This window comes from Hyla sarda, chromosome 5 (genome assembly GCF_029499605.1).
Source record: "Hyla sarda isolate aHylSar1 chromosome 5, aHylSar1.hap1, whole genome shotgun sequence".
Classification (NCBI taxonomy): domain Eukaryota; kingdom Metazoa; phylum Chordata; class Amphibia; order Anura; family Hylidae; genus Hyla; species Hyla sarda.
Window position 1 is genome coordinate 82,673,882 of NC_079193.1, and position 19,695 is coordinate 82,693,576.

A 19,695-nucleotide genomic window follows, 5' to 3' on the forward strand; every position below is an offset into this window, starting at 1 on the left:
TTCATTCTTCGTTTTCCTATCATCACTATTATTTGTGCATTCTGCTTCTATTCTATGTCTTTTAACCATCTTTCAAAATCCCTAATTCTCTCCTTTGGATCCAGTATTACTATTATTATGATATGCACCATTCCCATGCTCCTTCCCATTTTTTCCAATGCTCCCAGAACGCATCATCAATCTGAGACTATATAAAGTACATTAATTCTACCTACCAACTTACATATTGCTACTGAAGAAAAGGCCCGTGTCCTTGAAACGCGTCTAGAATCCATACCCGTTCACTTTTGCCACCTCTCAGCCTATATACCAACCACCAAGTAGGCATTTACAGTTGCAACAGCTGGATGCCCACAATACTGGGGCCCCTACTATACGCGCTTGCAGCGCATCCCAGACACGAAGACGCCGGTATCCACTCCCTTACCATCACAGGATTAACCCGTATCTCCATCTGCCAACCACCTCGGCGACCACCTTCCCATAGGCCGGACTCTGTCCTGTGCCAGCCAAACATCGAAGACCAAACCTGGAGACCGAGATCCTGTAGCATCGCATAGACAGGCATACTCCTTAGTGCCGGACGCCACCGTGCCAGCCCTGACTGCCTATCCCTCTACATCCCTTACAGTCGGTGAGTGGTGCTGTTCACCAACCTTGTACTATTCCAGTGTCAGTATACCACCAATGAATATTCACCAATATTATCCCTGGTCACATCAATACTACTATTACTGAACTGTTGCACTATACTACCAACGAACTATTCTAATGAACTATTGCCGAATACTGCTACATTATTGCTGAACTGTTACACTGTACCACCAACGAATTATCCCATGAACTACACTGAACCACTGCTACATTATTATTACTATCCCATGAACCACTGCGACATTATTACTAAATTGTTACATTGTACCACTAACAAATTATTCTACTAACAAATTATTCTATACATTTTTTTAGCTGTTATCCATCTCAGTTGGTATACACTCCAGTTGGTATATACGCCTATTTTAATACATTTTTACACATTTTATCATTCTACACATCACATCTTATGTCGAGCCTCTTTGCCCGATGCAAGGGCCCTGCTAAGGCAATAGGTGGCTTAATAGATTTTTATATATTTTTTATATATATATTTTATTCATCATTTAATAAATTGACATTTTTCTGGATCCATTCTCTTTCTTCTTTATATGTACCTTTGAGGACTGGTTAATCTAAAGCCATTTTATAAATAGACAATCTAGTAAATGATAATAGCTGCTTTCAACCTTTAAAGTTGTAGGAGTAGGAGTGAAGATTACTCTCATTTAATTTATTATTATGTTGCAGTTTACATTAAAGCTTCTCCTGTGTTCATGATGGTATATTATCAATCTGTATGATTCCATTTTTTTTTTTGTTTAATTTTTTTTTCTTTCTTTTTTTCAGTTTACCCATAAATTTGTCAACGATAGGTGGTCAAGATGTCAAGTGAAAAGAAAGGAGGACTTTGCAAATCCAATAAGCAACAAAGTAGCTTTCCGTAAGAACTGATTCATAATGGATGCGTGAAATCAGCCTTTAATCAGGCATTAAATTGTTCACTTTGGGTAGAGTAACACCTCAATCAATATGAGAAATGATTTAATCTGCACCCTTTGAGAGCAATGATGATATTAGAAGGCAGGCTAATGTTTTTGGCACACACAGAAACCTTTGGTTAGATGGCCCTGAAGCATATAAAGTAATGGGCAGTTTAATTGCTGTTTTTTAATTACATAGATTATGTAGTTCCAGGCGGTTATTATAGGCACAACGGAGCAATGGTTTCAAAATGTGTGTATAAAGATAATCGTGACATTTTACTTCAGTAAAACAGAACATTTACCGACAAGGGCTGGAGTGTGGAATCAGAAATGATCATGATTCAAGTACATATTACAATAATGTTGTTACAGATTTTACCACCTTAAAAATAATTTAATACATGACACATTTAGCTAACATTTATCATTATTTCTAAAGTTCTGGTAGTTAGGCCATGTTTACACAGTAAATTCACCATTTTTTTAAGTGTACCTGTTACCAAATAAACTGTTCTGAACCAACTCAGGCTTATGTTCCCTAACTACTCCTAACACCCCTTCAGCCCAAAAATTCAGAGCTTTAAAAGCTGTGTATCATATCATTCTTCTTGCTCACATGTGCAATTTCCTAGCAGGAGAAAGTGGGCGTTTCCCAGCAGGCATGACACCACTGAAGCCTGCTGGGGGACCACTTCCGCCCTCACATGGTTGCAACGCTGCGATGAATAGAAGACCGCAAGCTCTGTGCATGTTTCGGTCTGTGTTGCTATCAGTGAGGCTCTCCTGCAGGTTTTAGTCTGTGTAGCTTTATGTGAGAATCTGTGGAGCTTTCACTTTCAGTGCAGCTGTCAATCAAGCTCATTGCAGAGAAGCACTGAGTTTGGTCTCCTGCCCGGCCGGGAGGAAACAAAACTCACTGTATTAATTGTGGCAGGAAACAGAACAGAACTAGTGGCCGTTTTTTAAACATATTTATGTTGATCATTTGAAAAGCAAGCGAATGGTAAAGTATCTGCTAATTACGCAAGGAACATTGTATTAAAAGTTTTATTTGGTGACAGGTACTCTTTAAGCCCTTAACGACACAGAACGATCCCCTCACCTGCCTCCGTCCATCTCCAGGGGTCTTCTGCTCTGGTCTGAGATCAAGCAGCCCAGAGCAGAAGATCACCGATAATACTGATAATACAATGCATAGCACTGAACAGTATTAGCAGTCAAATGATTGCTATAAATAGTCCCCTATGGGGACTATTAAATTGTAAAGAAAAAAAGTTACAAAATGTAAAAAAAAGAAAAAGAAAAAGGTAAAAAAAAATTTGAAAAATCACCCCTTTTCCCCCAGAAAGTGTAAAAAAATTTTTTTATAATAAATGTCAGAACTATAAAAATATAATATTATTGATCCCGTACAGTGAACGGCGTAAGCGTTAAAAAAAAAGTCCAAAATTGCTGCTTTTTTGTCACATAATATTCCCAAAAAAATGAATTCAAAGTTTCATATATGCAAATGTGGTATCAATAAAAAGTACACATCACAGCAAAAAATGAGCCCTCATGCCGCCCCTTATACAGAAAAATAAAAAAGTTATAAGTTGTCAAAATAGAGGGATTTTATGCACTAATGCACTAATTTGGTTGAAACGTTTGAGATTTTTTAGAGCTGTACAATAATAGAAAAGTATGTAATCATGGGTATCATTTTAATCGTATTGAGCCACAGAATAAAGAAATCATGTCACTTTTACTGTAAATTGTACAGTGTGAAAAAAGAACCAGGCATTTAAAAAGAACTAGGCAACTTTGCAAAATGTCTTATTATAAAAAAAATCCATTGTTTTGTTTCTACAGCTTCTACACGGACTATGCTTTTCTATGGTAACAGCAGGGCCGCCATCAGGTGGGTACAGCCAGTACTCCAGTAAGGGGCCTGAGCTCCCAGGCAACCTGGGTCCCAGCTGAACCCCCCCCCCCCCCCCCCTTCAGCATCCTGCAGCCCCAGTACAGAAGCAGGAGACCGCTGTTTAAAGCGATCTCCTGCTCCCAGGGGCAAACAGAAAAGGCCCACAGCTTCCAGAGACATTTTTTCTTAAAACCTGTGGCATGTTGTACCTGTAATATCAGCGCAGGGGCCGACGTTGCGCTGCCTATCTGGTACAAGAGCAGAGAAGGAGAGCAAAGAGGATGCCTCTACCCTCACACAATTGGTGGAGCAGGATCACATGCTTTGTTTTTCCTGCTCCACCAAAGACCCTGACACTCGGTTGCCACTGGGAATAGGAAGACTACCCATGCCTAAGAAAGGCATCCATCAATCAAAGTAAGTTACTTTTTGGGGAGGGGAGAGGGGAGGGGGGGTTTGGGGAGTTTGCAATTTGGGGATTAGTGGGAGATAAATAGGCAATATCTCAGGCAACAGCTGGAGGCACCTTGGTTGAAAAACAATGAGATAGTGCCTATTTACCTCCATCTCATTGTTTCTCAACCAGAGTGCCCTCAGCTGTTGCAAAACTACAACTCTCAGCATGTCTTTGGCTGTGTGGGCATGCTGGGAGTTGTAGTTTTGCAATAGCTGGAGGCACCCTATTTGGTAAACACTTTAATATCTATCTATTTATTTATTTATTTATTTATTTATTTATCTATCATTGGTCTATCTCATATCTATCTATCCATCTATGTCATATCTATCTCATATATATCTATCTCATATATATCTATCTCATATCTATCTATCTATCTAATATGTATCTATCTCATATCTATCTATCTATTTATCTATCTCTCTCATATCTATCTATCTCATATCTATCCATCCCATATCTATCTATCTATCTGTCTGTCTCATATCTATCTATCTCATATCTATCCCTATCTATCTATCCCATATCTATCTATGTCTATCTCATATCTATCTATCTCATATGTATCTCTCTATCTAATATGTATCTATCTAACCCATGGGGGGGGGGGGGCAGGCCTTGAGCCGTGTAAGGGGCCCCAAAAATTCTGATGGCAGCCCTGGGTAACAGGCAGCAAACAGATTCACAATTATTCGGTGAATATAAGTGGGCATTTTGAACAGGAAACGTCTAATATTTTTTTCACAGTTGTAGGTGTTGGCAGAAATCTTCAGGGCAGCTGGTTGCACTCTTTTGGAACTCACTACATGTCCAAGGTGGCATGCTCTTGGTTTAAGGAGGTAACATTTGGAAGGCTTGATCTGGACTAGCACACTGACATCAGAAAGTTGGGAAAGATATTCTTGATATATCTTGGAGTAGACTATGACATCATCAAGGTACAGCAGGACACACTGGAGGCTCATGTGACTAAAACATCTTTCAATTGATCAGTGGAGAATTCATGGCTTGAATGTCATGCTATTGAATCAAAAAGTCCAATGAGGGAAGTGGAGGCAATCGTCTCCCAGTCTTCAGGTGCCATAAGTACTTGTCAATAGCCAATGATCAAGTCCAACCAGGAGAAATAGGCAGCTGAGCCTAGGGCAATGTCAAAACAGAGATCTCTTCAGTGATATATTTATATCCAAGACTGTATATAAGAAAGGGCATCTTCGTCGTGTAAATGTAAAAAAAAGTTTGTAAGTAATTATTTACTGTAAGAGCCGTGAGATTATGGGACTCTGCCAGAGGAAGTGGTCTTATAAACTCCCCTGGAAAGTTCAAAAGTGGTCACTAGATGATCACTAGATTTGTAGTCAGGATAGAATTTTTTTTTTTATTGACTATAACCTTTCATGAAATCGTCTTGAACCTCTTGCAAATGTTTTCCTTTCTCTGGATCAACTGTCACAAAAGGTAGGGAGCACTGCAGACCTTAGCTTGCCCAAAACCCCTTTCCCTACCTTTTTGGATGATCTGTTCTAAATGGCAGCCCCAACTTGATGACGGTCCATACACTGAAGTGCATGAGGTGTCAGGGAGGTCAGACAGGCCAGATCAGAAACTCACGGACTTGACAGGAACCAAATCAGATGCCAGAGGGGAAAAACCTGGAGGAAAACACAGTACAAAATCAGAATCAGAACATAGAACAGGCAAGGGTCCAACCAGGTGAGTATGTCAAGTCCAAACCAGCAGGCAGGAAACAAAGTCACGTAACAAGGCAAAGGTCAAGATCCAAGAAAACACTGAGTAGTACAAAGAAACACTGGTGATGGGAAGAATTCACAATCAGGGGCACCTGAGAACAGCAGATGTGCTTACATCTTCCACTATTGGGAGTTGTAAACATAAGTGCCACTGTTGATTTTCCCAGCGCTCCCACCTCCCCATTGGCTAAGCTGGCCATGTCCCACAATGACAAGAGGTCCGGGGCCAAGCAAGAATGGTTACTAGGACAATGTAGGATGCTGATGGTGCTGCCCAGAGGAGGTCCGAGATGGCACAGATACCAGGCCAAGTAAGTTTATTACATCAACATTACAGAATAATAGGCTGAACTGAATGGACATATGTTTATTTTCAGCCCAAATGTTTCTGCAGGAATTTAACCCTTTTGGTTGCAGTGAATCTGTTATGATAATATGAGTGCTGTGCAGGTTGGTAAGAGATTATTCCAGTACAATATATAAAAAATTTAGTATACTCAAATGTTTAACTTGTTTTCTTTTACCTCCCACCCCTGTATCACCTTGTCCTACGGTGCTGCAATTAAAAAAATATTTGGTTTATAGCTTGTTTTTGTTCCTGAATAACTCACCAATGCTTTATCCTATTCACATTGGCCAGTTTTCTTACAGCTTCAACCCATATTTCTCTGAATTAAATCTTTTATCTAATTATTTCCTGATTTCTCTTTATTTTGGTCCGAGTTGATTCCTGGGGCAGTATGGCATTGGATCTGTGATGTCAATGGAGTTTTATGAGGACTTTTTAATGTAAGGTTATTCAGTGGTTTTGCGGTCAAGCATAGCTTGCTTAAAGGGGGGGGGGGGGCAATACATGTCACCAGTTTCAAGATAGGGTATATCTGACGGACATTGGTATTGATATATTTCTTTCTAGTTGGAGGGATAGCTTTGATCATGATCTTTACTGCTGGAGACACTGTAGGTGATAGGACAGTACTTCAGACAGTTAAAGGGGTACCCCGGTGAAAAACTTTTTTTTATTAAATCAACTGGTGCCAGAAAGTTAAACAGATTTGTAAATTACTTCTATTAAAAAAGCTTAATGCTTCCTGTACTTATTAGCTGGTGAATACTACAGTGGAAATTATTTTCCGTTTGAAACACAGAGCTCTCTGCTGACATCATGAGCACAGTGCTCTCTGCCGACATCTCTGTCCATTTTAGGAACTGTCCAGAGTAGGAGAAAATCCCCATAGCAAACATATGCTGTTCTGGGCAGTTCCTAAAATGGACAGAGATGTCAGCAGAGAGCACTGTGCTCATGGTGTCAGCAGAGAGCTCTGTGTTTCAAAAAGAAAAGATTTTCCGCTGTAATATTCAGCAGCTAATAAGTACAGGAAGGATTAAGATTTTTTTAATAGAAATCTGTTTAACTTTCTGGCGCCAGTTGATTTAAAAAAAAATCCAATCTCTAAGCAGTCAGTAAGTTAAAAGTACATTACACAAAGCTGCAATAAATTACAAGTGATTTGACACTTTTCCCCTTCAGTTCACCATCCACAAGCAGCCTTTTATCAAGATGAGGGCATGTGGGAAAAGAAAGCAAAAATATGGGAAAAATCACTTTAAAAATATATCCACACAAAACACTCTTTAATTGGCCTAATCCTCCTCAAATTCACTGTAAAAATAATGTACATGTCCTCGTTTTCAAAGCAAATGCTTGAAAGGAAAAAAAAAAACTTTTGCTCCAAATCTGGGCACTGCGAACATAGAATCTAATGGCTGCTATTTTTATAGTCAGCGGGAAGTAACATTGCAGTGTCTGTACGAAAACACATCTGCTACATGAGTATTGTATGAGAAGAATATAGTATTTCATCTGAACATCTATTGTTGGACAGGAGAAAAAAATATAATATTTTTTTACCTAAAACAAAGTTAGGGCTCATGTACACGGTTATATTAAAGGGTAGCTCCCACCATCCTATTTTTTTTTTTTTTTGCTAGCCTGTTCCCCCCCCCCCCCCCCCCCCCCCCCCCCCCCCCGCTACGGCACTAGCCCGTTCCCTCCTCCCCCCCCCCCCCCCCCGCCCCCGCCGCATACCCAGTTTCCTCATTACACTTGCAGTTACTGCAGAGTCCGGCAGGGGGCGTGCAGGGACAGCGGGCGGCAACGAGGCGGCGGCGATGTGCGGGAGGGAGTGGCCTCCCAGCCAGTGGCCGGGGAGCCAATGCGCTCGCTCCCCGCCTGTCTGATTGACAGGCAGGGAGCGAGTGCAGCCTAACTGAAAAAGGACTGATTGCCACTCCAAAATCAGTCCTTTTTCAGTGGCCGGTTTTTAAATGTAAATTAAACCTTTTTAATGAAAAAAATTATAATAAAAAGTATATTAGAGATATGTTGTAGTACATAAGTACTACAACATATCAAAAAATAAAGTTGGTGACAGTGCCCATTTAAGGCTCTGTTCTGTACGGAGTTGTAATAAGGCTGCCATAGATGTGCATATAGATGCATACAGAGATGTTTTTTCTCTCTGTTTCATATAAATACAAAAGAAGACCACAGCTTCTAGAAAAGAATATCTCCCACATATAGCATGGCGGACACAGTCTGTAAGGCAGCACCTAGAGGATTAGTTTATCTTTAGAAACATATACAGTGATCCCTCAACTTACAATGGCCTCAACATACAATAGTTTAAACATACAATGGTCTTTTTCTGGACCATTGTAACTTGAAACCAGACTCAACATACAATGCTACGGACAGTCCAGATCTGTGAAATGTGTCAATGGCCAATGACCAATCAGAATGGGCAATTTACTGGTAAAACACCTGTATTACTGAAGTGTATGCACTGACTGGTGTCTGGTAGCGACTCCTACAGTACAGGGAGGTATTACATGTTCTGTATTCTTTACCTGTGCCAGGATTAGCTGCTCCTTTGGACACCAGGTGAGGGCGGCTCCATGTTACTTTTTTAGGACATTGTGTATTCTGTACAAAATCCTAAAGAAGCTCCTGTCCTCTACATAGACCAGCATTTCCCAACCAGGGTGCAGATTTTTCCTAAGCATGTCCATTACTGTCTGCCAGGTACGTACTAAAATCACCTTATGGTGGAGAACCCCTTTAAGTACAGAGAGTACACATGCTCTACAGCTCCTGTTACCACATGAGGAGACAGCGACTGTGAGCCTCAGGTGTAGCTAGGGTCGCCACCTTTCTTGCAAAAAATAAAATACCGGCCATTCTAATTTGCATAATTAATTATATGTGCGTAACATCACAGGATACACATATGTGGGGGGAAACTTGTCCAATTCTGACCCCTATAGCTTTTTTTATCTCTCATTATACTGGCCTGTATGAGGGCTCATTTTTTGCACCCCGATCTGCAGTTTTTAACAGTACTTTTTTTTGTTTTGATGGGACTTTTAAATCGCTGTTTGTATTAAATTAGGGAGTTGCAGTTAGTTATTAACTACAAATCCCAGCATGTCCTGATACAGCATGTGGCTCAGCAGCTGCCCCAAACAAAAACTACAACTCCCAGAATGTTGGACTATATAGTAGTATATAGTATACTGTAGGTCAGTGTTTTCCTACCAGGGGTGCCTCCAGCTGTTGCAAAACTACAACTCCCAGCATGTCTTGACTGTCCAGGCATGCTGGGAGTTGTAGTTTTGCAACAGCTGGAGGCGCTAGGGTTGGGAAACACTGGTATAGCATATGGTGCAACATTCCGGGAGTTGGAGGATTGTTGGATAAATACCGGCCATTGCATTGCTGGTATTTTTAATATAAAAGTACTGGCAGGGTGGCCAAAATACCGTCTGTGCCAGTAAAATACCGGCCAGGTGGCAACCCTGTGTGTAGCTAAAGTCAGGCCTCATACTGCTAGGCCACAATATTCCTAGTCCTGTCTACAGTAAAGATCCGTCTGCCCCACTAAAGGGACGTATATGTCTGTAGCTAAAGAAAAGGCTGGAACAAGAGGAACAAGAGGCTCAACTCCAAAACAATACTGAGCGTCAGGGGATTCCTCTTGGATGCACAAAAGGAGACATGTTTCAGCATTGTTAATAAAAGTAAGTGGAGGGGAATTCCACACAGTTTCCTATGGTAAACCCCCTCCCACCCTCAGTGAGGTTCCTTATCAGTTTACTCAGTTAAAGGGATATTCCATGAAAAAAAATTTTTTTTTTTCATATCAACTGGCTTCAGAAAGTTAAACGGATTTGTAAATTACTTAAATTAAAAAATCTTAATCCTTCCAGTACTTATCAGCTGCTAAAGTTGAGTTGTTCTTTTCTGTCTGACAACAGTGCTCTCTGCTGACACCTCTGTCTGTCTCAGGAAGTGTGCAGAGCAGGAGAGGTTTGCTATGGGGATTTGCTGCTACTCTGGACAGTTCCTGAGACAGACAGAGGTGTCAGCAGAGAGCCTTGTTGTCAGACAGAAAAGAACAACTCAACTTTAGCAGCTGATAAGTACTGGAAGGATTAAAAAAAATTAATAGAAGTAAATTACAAATCTGTTTAACTTTCTTAGGCCAGTTGATATGAAAAAATTATGTTTTTTCATGGAATACCCCTTTAACCCCTTCATGACCCCGCCCATTTTTACCTTCATGACCTGGGCATTTTTTGAACATCTGACCACTGTCACTTTGAACATTAATAACTCTGGAATGCTTTTAGTTATCATTCTGATTCCGAGATTGTTTTTTTGTGACATATTCTACTTTATGTTATTGATAAAATTTCACTGATATTTGCATCCTTGGTAAAAAAAATCTAAAAATTTCATGAAAACTTAAAAAAATTTGCATTTTTCTAACTTTGAAGCTCTCTGCTTGTAAGGAAAATGGATATTCCAAATAAATTATATATTGATTCACATATACAATATGTCTACTTTATGTTTGCATCAAAAAATTAACGTGTTTTTACTTTTGGAAGACACCAGAGGGCTTCAAAGTTCAGCAGCAATTTTCCAATTTTCTCAAGATTTTCAAAATCATACTTTTCAGGGACCAGTTCAGGTATGAAGTGGATTTAAAGGGTCTTCATATTAGAAATACCCCACAAATGACCCCATTATAAAAACTGCACCCCCCCCCCCCCCCCCAAAGTATTCAAAATGATGTTTAGTAAGCGTTTTAACCCTTTAGGTGTTTCACAGGAATAGCAGGAAAGTGAAGGAGAAAATTCTAAATCTTCCTTTTTCATTTTCACAGACCACTGTTCCAAAAATCTGTCATACGCCAGTGGGGTGCAAATGCTCACTGCACCCCTTATTACATTCCGTGAGGGGTGTAGTTTCCAAAATGGGGTCACATATGGATATTTATTGTTTTGCGTTTGTCAGAACTGCTGTAACAATCAGCCACCCCTGTGCAAATCAACTCAAATGTACATGGTGCACTCTCCCTTCTGGGCCTTGTTGTGCGCCCCCAGAGCACTTTGCGCCCACATATGGGGTATCTCCGTACTCGGGAGAAATTGCATTACAAATTTCGATGGTCTTTTTTCCCCTTTTACCTCTTGTGAAAATGAAAAGTATGCGGCAACACCAGCATGTCAGTGTAAAAATTTTTATTTTTATACACTAACATGCTGGTGTAGACCCCAACTTCACCTTTTCATAGGGGTTAAAAAAGAAAAAGCCCCCCAAAATTTGTTAGGCAATTTCTCCCAAGTATGGCGATACCCCATATGTGTCCCAAAACTGTTGTCCTGAAATACGACAGGGCTCCAAAGTGAGAGAGCTCCATGCGTATTTGAGGACTAAATTAGGGATTTGCATAGGGGTGGACATAGGGGTATTGTACGTCAGTGATTCCCAAACAGGGTGCCTCCAGCTGTTGCAAAACTCCCAGCATGCCTGGACAGTCAATGGCTGTCCGGGAATACTGGGAGTTGTTGTTTTGCAACAGCTGGAGGCTCCATTTTGGAAACAGTAGCATACCAGACGTTTTTCATTTTTATTGGGGAGGGGGGCTGTGTAGGGGTATGTGTATATGTAGTGTTTTTTACTTTTTATTTTAGGTTAGTGTAGTGTAGTGTTTTTAGGGTACAGTCACATGGGCAGACATTCACAGCAAGTTTGCTGCTGGGAGTTTGAACTGCAGCGCAAAATTTGCACCATCTCAAACTTGCAGCACTCACTGTAAACCTCCGCCCATGTGAGTGTACCCTGTACATTCACATTGGGGGGGGGGGCAAACATCCAGCTGTTGCAAAACTACAACTCCGAGCATGCCCTTTGGCTGTCCGTGCATGCTGGAAGTTGTAGTTTTGCAACAGCTGAAAGCACACTGGTTGCAAAACACTTGAAAGTCTATTACTTAACTTAGTGTTTCCAAACCACTGTGCCTCCAGCTGTTGAAAAACTACAATTCCCATCATGCATGGTCTGTCAGTGCATGCTGGGAGTTATAGTTTTGCAACAGCTGGAGGCACACTGGTTGGGAAACACTAAGTTAGGAAACGGACAATGTTTCCCAACTAGTGTGCCTCCAGTTGTTGCAAAACTACAACTCCCAGCATGCCCAGACTGCCCAGGCATGCTGGAAGTTGTAGTTTGGCAATATCTGAAGGCTCAGATGTTGCCGAACTACAACTTCCAGCATGCTTGGGCAGTCTGGTATGCTGGGAGTTGTAGTTTTGCAACATCTGGAGGTCCACAGTTTGGAGACCACTGTAAAATGGTCTCCAATCTGTGCTCTTCCAGATGTTACAGAACTACAACTCCCAGCATGCCTGGACAGACTGAGCATGCTGACATTTGTAGTTTTGCAACATCTGGAAGAGCACAGATTGGAGACCATTATACAGTGGTCTCCAAACTGTGGACCTTCAGATGTTGCAAAACTACAACTCCCAGCATGCACAGAAAGCCAAAGGCTGTCTGGGCATGCTGGGAGTTGCAGTTTTGAAACTCCCAGAGGCAGCAGTGAGATCGCTTTACGGCGATCTCACTGCTGCCAATGAAGATGCTGCCCTGCTGCTGCAAACTCACCACCGGGACGCACCACCCCCGGGACCGCCTGGAGGACGCTGCTCGCACCGGGACCGCTCGGGACACGTCATGGTCGGGTAAGTGACGCCGGGGGACGGGTAAGGGACACTTAGCAGAGCGGTGTGTTTCCCGATCCCCGTGATCGGGACTCACACACCGCGCTGCTATCAGCTAGTCAGATTTGACTAGCTGATAGCAGCGATCGCTGGGGGGGGGGGGGGGGCTGAAAGCCTCCGTGTTCGCATGGTAAGATGGCCACCATATCAGCGGGCGCTGCGGGATGCCGCGAGTAGCGGCAAAAATGTTCATGACGTACACCTTCCCACTCATGACGTACAGGTATGTCATAGGTCGGGAAGGGGTTAACTGAGTAAACTGAGTAAACTTCAGCAGCTGATATGTACTGGAAGGATTAAGATTTACAAATCTGTTTAACTTTCTGGAGACAGTTGATATAGAAAAAAATAGGACTAGGACACAGACTAGTGCATGACTTATGCTACATTCATCTACAAGTCGAACTACAAATAGAAGAATAGCGCAAACGAAAAGACAGCTAGAAACAGCTAGAATTTGCGTATGACACACAATTCTAAGTCAAGCAAAGTATCTACCGTATATACTCGAGTATAAGCCGAGTTTTTCAGCCCAATATTTTGTGCTGAAACCCCCCCCTCGGCTTATAGTCGAGTGAACTTTCCGCCTGTCAATCCCTTCTCAGTGGTCTTAAACCTGCGGACCTCCAGATGTTGCAAAACTACAACTCCCAGCATGCCCAGACAGCCCCCCCCTTTTGTTTTGTACTCACCTCCCCTCGGCAGGAAGTTAGGGTGAGCTGGTCCGGGCCATCTATGCTGCAGGGACCGTCCGGTGGGGAGGGTTAGTCGTTCCGGGCTATCTATTTTCACCAGGGGGATAACGTCCCTGTGCGTTGTCGTCAAGGCAACGTCACTAGTCCGGGGGCAGGCCGGAAGCACGGAGAAGAGGGCCCCCCGGTGAAAATGGACAGCCCACAACGACTAACCATCCCCACCGGACGGTCCCTGCAGCATAGATGGCCCGGACCAGCTCACCCTAACTTCCCGCCAAGGGGAGGTGAGTACAAAACAAAAGGGGGGGGCTGGATGATGACTAAGGCCGCAGTGGTCTTCAACATGCGGACCTCCAGAGGTTTCAAAACTACAACTCCCAGCATGCCCGGACAGCCAATGGCTGTCCGGGCATGCTGGGATTTGTAGTTTTGCAACATCTGGAGGTCCGCAGGTTGAAGACCACTGATGAAGGGATTGACAGGCGGTGATAATGAAGGTGGGGATGGTGACGGGGGTCTAGATGATGACGGGGGTCTGGATGATTACATGGGGGGATGATGTATTTCCCACCCTAGGCTTATAGTCGAGTCAATAACTTTTCTTGGTTTTGGGGGTGAAATTAGGGGCCTTGGCTTATCTTCGGGTCGGCTTATACTCGAGTATGTACGGTACATTGTATTGTACTGTCTCTGGAGTTTAGAAATGCTTACAGTTTTCCAAAAGCCTGACAAAATAATTTACTGGGCTTTGTGTAAGGGGAACAGCTTCCATTAAAATGGACCCTGTGGGATCACAGAGGGACATAGAGTTGCACCACTCGAGCCACCTAAAATATAAGGTTCTCTCATTCTGATCATATCAATTCATTACAGTCATCACCACAAGCCTTTTCCTGGTGTCACAAGTCCAATGGTGCACCCCGGGGACCTGACATCATAACATGACATTTGCACCGCAAATAAAAGTTCTCTTTGCTTCTTCAGTGACCTTTACAGCCCAGTGAAATGTGTGAAATGAAGAAAATGTTAACATTACTTAAAGGTTTTTAAAGATAAATACACTTTAGACCAGTGGTTCTTAACCTTGTTGGAGGTACTGAACCCCACCAGTTTCATATTCGCATTCACCAAACCCTTCTTAATTGGAAAAATAAAATATGATAGGGATATCTAGGTAGGGATAGGGCTAAAAAAGATTATAGGCACAGATAAACAAATATTGAATACAGGCAGTGGTGATTTAGTGTAAGGATAGGGTTAAAGGAGTACTCCGGTGAAAACCTTTTTTCTTTTAAATCAACTGGTGGCAGAAAGTTAAACATATTTGTAAATTACTTCTATTACAAAATCTTAATCCTTCCAGTACTTATTAGATGCTTAATGCTAAAGAGGAAATTCCTTTCTTTTTGGAACACTGATGACATCACGAGCACAGTGCTCTCTGCTGACATGTCTGTCCATTTTAGCAACCATGCATAGCAGATGTATGCTAAGGGCAGCATGGTGGCTCAGTGGTTAGCACTGCTGCCTTGCAGTGCTGAGGACTTGGGTTCAAATCCCACTAAGGACAACAATAAATAAAGCGTTATTATTATTATAATAATGTCAGCAGAGAGAACTGTGCTCGTGATGTCATCAGTGTTCCAAAAAGAAAAGAATTTCCTCTGTAGTATTCAGCAACTAATAAGTACAGGAAGGATTAATATTTTTTAATAGGAGTAATTTACAAATATGTTTAACTTTCTGCCACCAGTTGATTTGAAAGAAAAAAGGTTTTCATCGGAGTACCCCTTTAACTATGAACTAGACACAGTTAGCCAGGCATTGAGTGAAGGCAGTGGTGGTTCAGTGTGCCTACCTGTTCCCGCGGAGTCCATGCGTCCAGGCTGTCCGCTTGTCAGAGGCACCATCTGGCTGAGCCTGTTTAACCCCCTAAGGACACAGCCTATTTTGACCTTAAGGACCAGGCCAATTTTATTTTTGCATTTTCGTTTTTTCCTCCTCGTCTTCTAAAAATTGTAACTCTTTTATATTTTCATCCACAGACTAGTATCAGGGCTTGTTTTTTGCGCGACCAGTTGTTTTGCATAATGACATCACTAATTTTACCATAAAATGTATGGCACAAATGAAAAAAAATACAATTTGTGTGGGGAAATTAAAAAGAAAACCGCAATTTAGTAAATTTTGGAAGGTTTGTTTTTCACGCCGTACAATTTACGGTAAAAATGACATGTGTTCTTTATTCTGTGGGTAAATACGATTAAAATGATACCCATGAGTAAATACTTTTCTATTATTGTTGCGCTTAAAAAAATTGCAAACTTTTTAACCAAATTGGTATGTTTAAAATCCCACGGGACCGGAAGTGCGTCACGGGAGGCTGCGCCGGAAATGCTGGGTTCCAGCAGGTGATTGCGTAGGAGCGGAGCCACAAAGGATAGGAGGCTTCCTTTACAGTGGGGTAAAACAGTACTCTGAAATCTGTTAGGTGGGACATGATCACCTGCAGCCAATGATGGACAAGCGGGGCGTGTCATCACGAATCATATGAGTCAGGTGTGTGTCTTGACCTCGGCCGAACCCGCGAGACTGACTCACCGAACCCCTGGGGTTCGATCAAACACAGGTTAAGAACCACTGCTTTAGACCATGAATTTGCTTTACATACATTTCATTATGCATATAGTATTATTGTATTCTATCCCCGAGAATTTGTCACATAATTATTTTTACAATGCTTCAGGAGAAAATACAATTTAATTCTTTCAATTTTTTAATATCTCTCACTGCAGGGTCTTTTTTTTTGTGTAAAGGGAATACTGAACATTGTGCAACTTGAAATTGTTATTAGTATTGAAAGTCATTGTGTTTTTTTTTCTGTTTTCTTTGGCAGTAATGGTTCCTTAACCCCTTAAGGACTCAGCCCATTTTGGCCTTAAGGACTCAGACAATTTAATTTTTACGTTTTCATTTTTTCCTCCTCGCCTTCTAAAAATCATAACTCTTTTATATTTTCATCCACAGACTAGTATGAGGGCTTGTTTTTTGCGCGACCAGTTGTCCTTTGTAATGACATCACTCATTATATCATAAAATGTATGGCGCAACCAAAAAACACTATTTTTGTGGGGAAATTAAAACGAAAAACGCAATTTTGCTAATTTTGGAAGGTTTCGTTTTCACGCCGTACAATTTATGGTAAAAATGACGTGTGTTCTTTATTCTGAGGGTCAATACGATTAAAATGATACCCATTATTACATACTTTTATATTATTGTTGCGCTTAAAAAAAATCACAAACTTTTTAACCAAATTAGTACATTTATAATCCCTTTATTTTGGTGACCTCTAACTTTTTTATTTTTCCGTATAAGCGGCGGTATGGGGGCTCATTTTTTGCACCATGATCTTTACTTTTTTTTGATACCACATTTGCATATAAAAAACTTTTAATACATTTTTTATAATTTTTTTTAAAATAAAATGTATTAAAAAAGTAGGAATTTTGGACTTTTTTTTTTTCCGTTCACGCCGTTCACCGTACGGGATCATTAACATTTTATTTTAATAGTTAGGACATTTACGCACGCGGCGATACCAAATATGTCTATAAAAAAAAATTTACGCTTTTTGGGGGTAAAATAGGAAAAAACGGACGTTTTACTTTTTTATTGGGGGAGGGGATTTTTCACTTTTTTTTTACTTTTACTTTTACATTTTTTTACATTTTTTTTTACACTTGAATAGTCCCCATAGGGGACTATTCATAGCAATACCATGATTGCTAATACTGATCTGTTCTATGTATAGGACATAGAACAGATCAGTGTTTTCAGTGATCTTCTGCTCTGGTCTGCTCGATCACAAACCAGAGCAGGAGACGCCGGGTGCCAGACGGAGGAAGGAGAGGGGACCTCCGTGCGGCGTTATGAATAATCGGATCCCCGCAGCAGCGCTGCGGGCGATCCGATCATTCATTCAAATCGCGCACTGCCGCAGATGCCGGGATCTATATTGATCCCGGCACCTGAGGGGTTAATGGCGGACGCCCGCGAGATCGCGGGCATTGGCCATCGCCGGCGGGTATCAGCCATTGCCAGCCGGGATCAGCCGCGCATGACACGGGCATCGCTCCGATGCCCGCGGTTATGCACAGGACGTAAATGTACGTCCTGGTGCGTTAAGTACCACCTCACCAGGACGTACATTTACATCCTGCGTCCTTAAGGGGTACTCCCGTGGAAAACTTTTTTTTTTTTTAATCAACTGGTGCCAGAAAGTTAAACAGATTTATAAATCACTTCTATTAAAAAATCTTAATCCTTCCAGTACTTTTTAGGGGCTGTATACTAAAGACAAATCCAAAAAGAAATGCATTTCCTGTGATGTCCTGACCACAGTGCTCTTTGCTGACCTCTGCTGTCCATTTTAGGAACTGTCCAGAGAAGCATGTTTGCTATAGGGATTTTCTTCTTCTCTGGACAGTACCTAAAATGGACAGCAGAGGTCAGCAGAGGCTACAACAATTTAACCCAAAGGGTTAAGTAAGAAAAGACCTCTATATTGCATGTGTCACACTAGTGTTAAAACTTAACTTTTATTATAATCAAATAATATGAAACGTGAGGAAACCAAAAGTATTAAAATTACAATTCCACTGTTGTCATGTACATATATGACTAAGCCTTGGTCCTATGTTGGTCAATCCCTGCTCATAAGTCAGTACTTTGGGCTGACAAAGCCTAACTCCAGTGGATGAGTAGGGGTTAATTCAAAGTTCTGAGAAACTGGATGTACTCCAGAGTGAGATAGGTACCTCCCTACTCTATGGCCACTTATATAGGTGGCTAGTGGTCAATATTAGACCTCTACTGTGTCTCAAGGTGTAGTCACCACCTAGTGCCATGCACCGCAGGCACGAGTGTTAACTAGGACCTTATTTATTGGCTGCAATGAGTTTAGACAGCAGTGGATATTGCGAGTTAAAATACAATACTGTCACACCCCGACATGTTTCGCCACTTAATGTGGCTTTATCAAGGAGAGGCTAAACATGTCGGGGTGTGACAGTATTGTATTTTAACTCGCAATATCCACTGCTGTCTAAACTCATTGCAGCCAATAAATAAGGTCCTAGTTAACACTCGTGCCTGCGGTGCATGGCGCTAGGTGGTCACTACACCTTGAGACACAGTAGAGGTCTTATATTGACCACTAGCCACCTGTATAAGTGGCCATAGAGTAGGGAGGTACCTATCTCACTCTGGAGTACATCCAGTTTCTCAGAACTTTGAATTAACTTTTAATTTGAATACTTTTGGTTTCCTCACGTTTCATATTATTTGATTATAATAAAAGTTAAGTTTTAACACTAGTGTGACACATGCAATATAGAGGTCTTTTCTTACTTAACCCTTTGGGCTTAATTGTTGTAGCCTCTGCTGACCTCTGCTGTCCATTGTATACAGCCCCTAAAAAGTACTGGAAGGATTAAGATTTTTTAATAGACGTGATTTACAAATCTGTTTAACTTTCTGGCACCAGTTGATTTAAAAAAAAAAAAAAAAAAAAAAAAAAAAAAGCTTTCCACGGGAGTACCCCTTTAACACCTGGTGCGGTGGTACTTAACGCACCAGGACGTACATTTACGTCCTGTGCATAACCGCGGGCATCGGAGCGATGCCCGTGTCATGCGCGGCTGATCCCGGCTGCTGATCGCAGCCAGGGACCCGCCGGCAATGGCCGATGCCCGCGATCTCGCGGATGTCCGCCATTAACCCCTCAGGTGCCGGGATCAATACAGATCCCGGCATCTGCGGCAGTGCGCGATTTAAATGAATGATCGGATCGCCCGCAGCGCTGCTGCGGGGATCCGATCATTCATAACGCCGGATGGAGGTCCCCTCTCCTTCCTCCGTCCGGCTCCCGGCGTCTCCTGCTCTGGTCTGTGATCGAGCAGACCAGAGCAGAAGATGACCGATAATACTGATCTGTTCTATGTCCTATACATAGAACAGATCAGTATTAGCAATCATGGTATTGCTATGAATAGTCCCCTATGGGGACTATTCAAGTGTAAAAAAAAAATGTAAAAAAATGTAAAAGTAAGTAAAAAATCCCCTCCCCCAATAAAAAAGTAAAACGTCCTTTTTTTCCTATTTTACCCCCAAA